Raw genomic sequence first — 9,599 nt, 5'->3', positions numbered from 1 at the left:
CCCCATTGGCAAATGAAGATCCTGAAAATGTTACCTCATTTTCATCATCATGGTTAATTCTACTTTAAGGAGGAAGCTCTTCCCCAGTCTTCCAACCTGAGGAGCTAATCTTCTGGCACTGTATCTAACAATGCTCTGATGCTATTCATTATGTGTTCATTGGCTAAACATTCAGAAGTAGTCCGGCTGTTCTTCTTCCTTGTACTTACTATATTGTTGTTGTTATGCCCTTGAGTCATTTCTAACTCAGAGCAACCCTGTATAGGGTTTCTGAGGAGCAGCTGGTGAGTTCAAACTATTAACCATGTAGTTCTCAGTCCAGTACTGATCCTACAGTGCCATGTTTTCTATCTTGATATAAGTAATTTAATAGTAATGTATATATAGGAAGAAAGGAGCTCTGGTAGCTTCGTGGTTACAAATCTGACTGCTAATCTCATGGTTCGAAACTGCCAGCTGTTCTGTGGGAGAAAAATGAAGCTTTCTGCTCCTATAAACCTTTCTAGGGTCACTATGAGTCAGAACCAACTCCACAGCATGCTAATTTGGATGATAGGGAATGTTGTTAAAATGAAAAAGAAGAAAACAATTTTTGGTTATTTAAAAAAAATATTTTTTATGTAATTGAAGAGAAACAACATGTATTTATTTTCTCATTATGAAAACCATTGGAAACTTGCCTACAAAAGAAAGAGACGAGAAAGCAAGAAAGAAAGAGTCTATCTAGAGGAATTTTTAAATTAAAGGTAGGGATGTCAGTCACTGTTTGTGGCATGTTGACCATATTTCTTTCTTTAGGAAATCCTCTGAGTTCTCTCTGTCAATTTGACATAAAGTTTAGAGGTTCCATATACAAAATGCAATAAAAAATAGTGCTGTTACATTATTCTGAATTACAAGATGCATCCCTAACGTCCAGAAAACATGATGAAACAAGGTGGAAACATGGTGCTTCTCTGTTCCCTGTCAATGGGAAAAGAAGGTTGTGCCCTCAGAAACTGAGTGTATACTATGTGAATTGAAGAGACCATGATTCACAGCTACCTTTGTATTGCCCTAATGATTTAAAGACCCAGAAATAAGGACCCACCTCCAAAGTCTGCCAACAAGCAACTCTTTAATGAAGTCCTGAATTCTTACTAAACGCCAGTTCCTCTTGTGACAAATAATGTTATCAGTGCACAAAAATAATTACTAGTTTTTTGAAATATTGATTGTATTCCAGAAACTCTAAGTGTTTTAAATGAATTATTTTATTTTATTCTCACATTTTACATTTGGAAAACCATCCTAGAAACATGTAGTTTGCCAAAAACACTAGGAAATTGTGATGTTTGCCTTTGAACCAATTTTTATTTGATTTAAATAACAAGTTCTTAATCACTTATGTGTGAATATGACAACTCTTTAATCTCTATGTTTCTCATCTTCAAAATGAACACATTTAATTTAATCTCTTAACTTTAAGTTTCTATGAACTTAGATATAACACAATCAGTATAAATAAGGAAAGGAATAGCCAATTTAACCAAACAACCTGATTGATAAAGGGTTATATAGTACGGTTATATTATTAGGTTTCTAGGAATTCATATATAACTCAGTGTACTTCGAACTCCAGAAGGGATTTAATTTTTCAGTGCGTATTTACAAGACTTTCAGGAACATAACACACTTCTCAGAAACTTAGCTTGTATAGAAGGAAATGATCTGAAAATTATTATTTTGTTGTCAATGAATTTCCTCCCCAGAGAAGTACTCTAGCAGATTTGGACTAATTACATATGGGGTCATTTTTACTTTGGTCATTGAGTACCAGTTAAACATTCTACAATTTATATCTATACTTCTCTTATAAATAATATAACAAATGTGAACGTTTTCTTGTCATTGGATAGAAAATTACAAAGATAAATTTTGAATGAAACAAAATCAACAAGGTTTGATGAAAATTAAAAGTGTGATAACACTTGGATCCAGCAAAATCCTCAGAGAAAATCCACCCTACTGCCCACAATAGGATGGATTAGACTTATTTTGTGTATCTGTCATTGCTTCTCATTTTGTGTTTGATCAACCTCCATAATTACTGCTCCTATTATGTCTTTCAAGGTCATCTGATAGCCATGAACTCTGTGTCCTGCATACGTGAGGCCTTGAATTTGCAAGATACAAAACAAAACTTGGAGAAGGGTTTCTTTGCATTTCATTACTAAAAATCTACTTGAGCCAAGGGTGCAATTAGCTCCAACATCCTCGAAGTTACATGATCCCCCACCATCTTCTGCCATTGGACATATTCAATTATAAGATTTTGATGTTTGAGAATATTCTCCTACTTAACTTTATTTTATCTTGCATATGTGATCCATACCCCGGCCAAAGTTAATTTGTTCTCAGGAACATCAAACAAATCAAACAAAAAACAAGGAACCCTGGATCATGAAAAATCTATATTACTTCATAATCCATTTCTGGATGATTTTGTTGTTGGTGTTAACTGTACCAATCCATATCAATCCTGTACAGGATTTTTGAGGAGCAGGTGGTGGGTTAGAACTACCAACCTTGTGGTTTCTTGTCCAGTAGAATCATAAATAAAACAAAACAAGAAAATCTGCCAACTTGTCTCATTCCTAATTGGAATACAAAGACCTTAAATTTTGCTGTCTTCCAGAAGCCCCCTGAATGCCCCTCTTCTTTCTAAGTAAAGTCATTTGAACTTACAATTCCTCACAAAATACTAGGCTTTGGTTCCTTAGCATCTATCCCCTAGGTTTCTGTGCTTTTACTCTGGTCACCATGGAAGGATGGAAAGATAAAGATTGAGAAATGCAGCTAATGTGTTATTCAGATGGGTGGTTCCCTCAGCCTAACATGCAGTGGAAGAACGTGTAAAGAAAGACAGTGCCCATATTTTCTGAGGTCCTGACTCAAGATAGCCATGGGCTGTACCAATGTGGAGAAATCTCTGTTGGTTAAAAACAGCTCCATCATGAATGTGATATGCTCCATCAGTAACCCCCTTCTTACCCAAGAGAAAACAGTAACCTTATCTCTGTCAGGATGGTAATTCCATACATTTCTCTCAACCCTGAGAAATGATTATGAAGATCAATCTAGATGTACTAGTTTTATTGGTTTATAAAGAAAATGTTTTCTTCTATATAGTGAATTATCCTGCTACTATCTCTCTCTCTCTCTCTCTTTTTTTAAAAAAAGTTTTCATTTTGAATTGAATGATAGTTTACATGGGAGACCATCAGCTTTACATTCATTCTATCGTATTTCATTTGATTGCAATGATTACAAGCCCCTCAATACAACATCATTCAACAGCATTTGCTTCCAATCCCTCTGTGTTTTTTTTTTAATCATTCCAACAACCAAAGGGAATACCCTGCACACCAGCCCCCCTGGTCACCAGCACATAGACCCTCTCTCTCCTTGAGTCTAGAGTTCCCATATCCTGCTATCTCTTGCATAGTTTTTCTTCAGTAGGCTTAGTGCTCTAGTTCCTCTGAGTTTCTCCCTCATATACCAATGAAAGCTCTAAGGATATATTGTTGGGTACACACAAAACTCTAATGATTGACCATCTTTTCACTATACCTACATAATCTCTCAAAATGTGAAAAATTACAGTACTTTTTTTTTCATAGTGGATACTCTTTTGAATTAGATAATAATTTTCCTTAGCATTATCTTTATGGTTGTGGTCTGGATAATTCTACCTAGGTATTCCAGACATTGGATGGTATAATTGGCACAAGAAAGGGGAAATTTATATGTGTGTGTGTGTGTGTGTGTGTGTGTGATTCCAGGAGGAAAACAAAAAACACCAGTAAAGCTTGGTATAAACTTATTGTCCCTAAGCAGCTTTCTCAGGTAAAGAAAGGCCAATTGTCACCTTCTTGTCAGCCAAGGAGCTTCTCAGATAAAAAGGACAATCTTAAAATATTTTTTTCTCAGTTTTGTGATTTAATGGGATTCCTGAGTTTCATTTCACATTTCAGAATGGCTTATTCATGGGAGAGATTGCTTATTTGGTCAGTATTGCTTCTTGCTGTGGCTGTAATTCTGAATAGGAAAAAGAGCTATAAAAAAGGTTAAGTGTAAAAAAAAATTAAAAATGACATAAACCATAGATCCCATAAAACTCTCTGCTTTTTATCTGGGTTCAATAATCCACTTCAATGGCTACACAGACCTCATACACCATACACAATCCTGTGTAGAGCAATTAATTATTTCATATATCTCTTCTAGCTATGGTTTTTGTAACTCCTGCCAAAATACTTTATCCTGATTGGTTTGGGTAAAGAAGGTAGGGGAAGATGTTGATGGATTATATGATGCAGCTGTGAGTGATTATTAACAGAGCTAATTATGAAAACTCAAAGCTCTAACATGAGCATAAAATGAATCATCTCAGAAGCAGAGAGGAGTATCAAAGACCCAGGAGTAGATCACACCTTTGAACCTGTGCATTCAATCTCCTTGACCCAGGGACAGAAAGCTGTGACACTGGAGGAGCAGCAGAGTCACAGCACAAGCCAGAGCAGTGGTGTTCCCAGCTCATAGAGCAAGTAAAGCAGAGTGAGGTTTCACAGGAGACTTTCATGTAGGGTAGGGTGACTCTAGATACTTAATTGGGGGAGCTAGGTTTGCTGATCCAAGGAATTAGAGATGATTGTCTTCAGTGTGTGTGCCCTGTGGACACTTATCAGCAACCCTAAAAGAGCTGTGCTACATTGCTGGAGCAGTTACACATGTTAGGCCAAAGGCCTGAGAGACACACAGAGGCCTGCCTGTGGGCATGGAAGATGAGAAGCTGTCCTGACTAGAAGAACTGTACCCTGAGTGTTTTCTGATCCTTCAGTGTAACCTGTTAATAAACCCCATAGCTATGAGTATGGTGTCTCAGTTGTGTGTGACCATTGTAATGGATTACTGAACCCAGATGTGGGAGGGATGGTTGTTGTCAGTTCATGCAGAACCATGTATAGATTTAATACCATACCAAGCAAAATTCCAGCAGGCTGTTTTATATATATCAACAAGGTGATTCCAACATTTAAATAAAATATCAAAGTAATTAGCTAAAACTTGAAAAAGAATACATTCCAGAAAAATTCTTTTTAAAAATGAAAAATAATGTTGGAAGTATTACACTGCACAATTTTAGACATATAAAGGTAGGCAGACACCTAGATCAATGTAGCAGAATAGAAAGTCCAGATTTAGATCCATTGATATGACCTATTTTTTTTTTTTTCCACAAATATGCAAAGGCAATTGAATGGAGAAAGAACAAACTTTTCAAGATTGTTTTGAAACATTTGGATATCAATGTGAAAAAAATCTTAATTGTAATTTCATACTTGTATACAAAATTTAACTCAAGCTGGATCATAGATTTACATGTTGTATGTTAAACTTTAAAATGCTTATAAGTACATACATGAAAAAAAGTAAACTGAAGTTGTTGGTAAGTGTTGTCCAGTCAGTTCTGACTCGTAGTGACCCTGTATAGGGTTTCTTAGGAGTGGCTGTTAAGTTTGAACCACTGACCTTCTGGTTCAAAACAACTGTATGGTGGATATGATATGTAGTTTGTGTATACACTAGAGGTAGACACAGGGAGATAATATGTAATATGAAGTTGGACTTCATGTACTAGGTCACTCATTGACTATATACTTGAGCAACATTTATATGGCAATAATTGTGCATTATGCTGACATAAACAATTTTCTATGACCTGTAGCCCATTGGGGTAAGCTAGGAACTAGGCAGCCACATGGCCTAATAAGTGCTCTGATAGTGAAGGGCCTGATTTTCCCAAAGAACTGCTGGTTAAGCAGTTTCTATAGAAAACTTACATTCTAAATTTGCTTTGAAATGCTCTCATGATTATAGTTAAGAGTCCATTGATAAAGATAAGTGGACTTTAGTTCCAATTCTATCAATTACAGCTGAGGCATCACATTTTCTTCACTTCAATCTTCCTGTTGCCAAGAAAAAGAGATTGAGCTACATGATCTCAGATATAGTTATTAATTCATATCCTCATAAATCCTATACGTAAAGTACTGCAGTTCTTCTAGGAGGCCAGTACTTATAGAATGGCAGAAATAGTAAGATAGTTGAACGAGGAATCACAACATTACTACAGTCAATAATCGATATGTCCTTATCTGCGTATTGTGCATAAACTTTAGGAGAATATCCAAACTTTAAATGAAATCATTACTCTCATGATGATGGAATTGGCTTTAGGAAGAAGCTGATGTAGTTCTATTCCCCATGTGAGCCCAATTTAAAAAAAAAATCTGATTCATGGACTAAAATAAATAACAGAAGTCAGTCTAAAGGTCTTCATTATAAGCTTAAGCCTTATTCTAGAGACAGCATAAGTTAGTAAAAAAGTGAAATAAAATGACATTTTGTAGTTCTCATCCTTAACCATGAAGACCATTGCTGTTGATGAGTGCCATAGAGTCGGTTCCATCTCATAGAGAACCTGCATATGGTTTCCCAGGAGCGGCTAGTGAGCTTGAACCACTGACCTTGCAACTCAAACCTGTTTTGCATTCCAGTGCATTAACACACACCACCACCTTTAAATATAGTACTATGACATTGCCAATGCTCCAGATGTTTTCCAAACCCAGTTTAAGTTTGGGAGCATTGTTTTCCAGCAACAGGTTAACCTGAAACAGCATGCAAAAATCATACTAACACATATCATCATATAAGCCTTTTAAACTCTAGTACTGTCAAAAAATGATAAGACACAATATTGTGTACAAAAACACACAGTATCATCTAGATTCTAGAGTTTGGGGGTCTTAGAGTAGTGAGTGAGAATAGTTTGGGGAAGGCAGTAAAGAGCCAGAGAAGGAAGTGCCTTATCTCCTTTTCATTCATTCACTATATTTCCATTCCAGTCTCAATTTATATTGTTTTTTTTTTTAGACTGGATGGAGGAACAATTTCATTCTAGAGTGTGGTTCTGTGGTTATACCTGTGACTCTTTTCCAATCTGTTCACTGATATGCTGGCTTCTCTCCTGAATTAGAGAATTAAGCCTGTCATAACAAAGTACCACAAACTGGGTATCTTAAAATGAAAGTATTTTTTCCCCTCTCTTTGTTCTGAATGCTAGAAGTTTGGAATCAAGGTGTTGATTCCTTTGGAAGACTCTGAGAAAAAATGTGATCTATTTCTCTCTCCTAGCTAATGGTGATTGTTGGTAATCCTCTTGTTCCTTGGCCTATAGATGCATCTTTTCAATCTATGCCCCATTTTCACATGATGCTTTCCCTGTGCATGTTTCTGTGTCCAATTTCCCTTTTCTCTTAAGGACAATTGTCACTTGATTTCCATAATCCAGCACAATCTCTTCATCACATCTTCAAAGACTTATTTCATCACATATTCAGAGACACTATATTCAAATAAGATCACATTCACAGATATTGAGGGTTAAGACAATTTGCACCAGAACCTTCCTAATACCATCTCCAAGTTGAAGAAACTGAAGTATCTGTATTTCTGGTAAAGAGAGTGAAGGACAAGAAGGCCAATAAATGTTTACTTGACCTTAAAGCTGTTGCTAAAATTAGGCACGCTTGTTCTGTTTTCTGCTTCACATATTGGTTCAGCTGCCATGTCTACAAATTCCATTTGTTTCTGAAAATAAATTGATACGTCCCCTCAATAGAGGAAGATCCTAGTCAAGAAAAAGTGCTCAAAATACCAAGACAATCTCAGCTGTTCTTTTTTTTTTTTTTTTTTTTTAAGGTTTTTATTGTGGATTGAGTGAAAGTTTACAGGGCAGATCATCAATTTTACATACATCAAATCATACACCTTGTTTCATTACAATGATTATAATCCCATCCATGTACCATCAGCATTTCTCTCTATTCACTTTAGCTCTTTTAAACACTCAGGCATATATAATACTTTACACCACCAAAGGGCACATTCTGAAAGTCTGCCTCCTGGCCACCAGCTCTCAGTCCCTCTCTTTCCACGAATCTAGAGTTCTCAGCTGCTCCCTCTCTCCATGTCCCCATCTTTGCCTCCATCTCTGGTATCACTGCTTCTCTGGATAAGGTCTCATATTCCACTTGTGCTCTTTTCCATTGATGGTTCTAGGGTCCTCTTTTCTGGACTGTAAGATTAAGTACTCCCCCATTTTTGTTACAAAATTTCTACCTTTACAATTGTGACAGTCACAATTAGTCATAATAACAATTACTCACTATTGAATCATAAGAATCTTATCCCCATCTCTTTTTAACAGATCCATCTAGACAAGATGAAAACTGTTCAGTAGGGACTTTTTCTTCCCCCGCACACTTTAAACTAAACTCCCTCTTGGAACCTTGTAAGCCAGTCACTTCGTGCCTTTATCGCCCCTTAATTTTAGTTAGCCAATGCCTAAATTGCCCGTCCTTGTCTACCCTGTTGTGGTGCTGTGGGTTACTGTGCCAGAAACTGTAAAGCCATTTGAACTGCAAGGTCAGTGGTTCAAGTTCACCAGCTACTCCTTGGGAACCCTATACAGGGTCACTCTGGGTTGAAATCAACTCAATGGCACTCAACAACAACAACAACTACCCTGTTTGTATGAGGGAACAGCATTAATACTTGATATGAAGACTCCTTCCCTCTCTGTTGGTATTTAGAGTTACTACCTCCATGAGTATAGTTCAAGTCCATCAAATTGTAGCAATTTACCCTCATTTCCTTTATAAAAAATTGTTTTGCTTTTTTTTTTTCAATCTTCCTCTAGTCGAGTTCTGATTATCAATCCATTGAGTCTAGGTCAAATGGGTATTATCTGCAAGTTTGGGTGTTCTTGTGCATCTCCCCTCACTTCATATCAGCTAGATGCTTCACTATCAGCTCCATCCTCTGTGGCTATGTCCCTGCACATAGGCTCAGGTGTCCCGAGGTCTTCACCATACTTTGGACCAACTAGCCCTCCCTCTTCTCTCTCTCATCTCCAGATCAATAAGAGTCTATGGAACGTGGTTGAACTTAGCCCATTTCTTCATTGTTGTCTTTGCCCCTCTTCCACTCACCAGTATACCAGTGGGGTTGCCAGCAAGCTTACATGCCTGTTCATACATTTCCTTTGAGTTTCAGTTTTAGAGGGGGCGTTTGTTTCAAACAAACTTGATCGCTTGCCTTAATGGCTTCCCAGGAAATAACTTGCTTATTCTTGTAGTAGCCAGTCATACTGCCATTTTTGCTTTGGATTTTTCTTGATGATCTTTGTTTGAGGCTGTATCTTCTGCTGCTCTAGCAGTTCCAGGCTGGTTTGCTTGTTCTTTCTAGTGGGAATGTCCGACTTCAGAAGGTTCTGGATGGGGTTCAGGATTCCACCTAAGGTCCTATACACTACAAAGGCTCCGCAGGAAGCCTATTTCACTGAGTAAATTCTGTTGTTGTTGTTTTCAGGTGCCATCGAGTTGGAACTGACTCATAGAGACCCCATGCACAGCAGAACGAAACAATGTCTGATCCTGGGCCAACCTCACTACCACCGCCACACTTGACACCATCAATGATGTCACCTG

The sequence above is a fragment of the Chrysochloris asiatica genome, unplaced genomic scaffold, assembly GCF_000296735.1.
Source record: "Chrysochloris asiatica unplaced genomic scaffold, ChrAsi1.0 scaffold00600, whole genome shotgun sequence".
Classification (NCBI taxonomy): Eukaryota; Metazoa; Chordata; class Mammalia; order Afrosoricida; family Chrysochloridae; genus Chrysochloris; species Chrysochloris asiatica.
The sequence above is the reverse complement of the archived record's forward strand: the minus strand, read 5'-3'. Positions refer to the sequence as shown.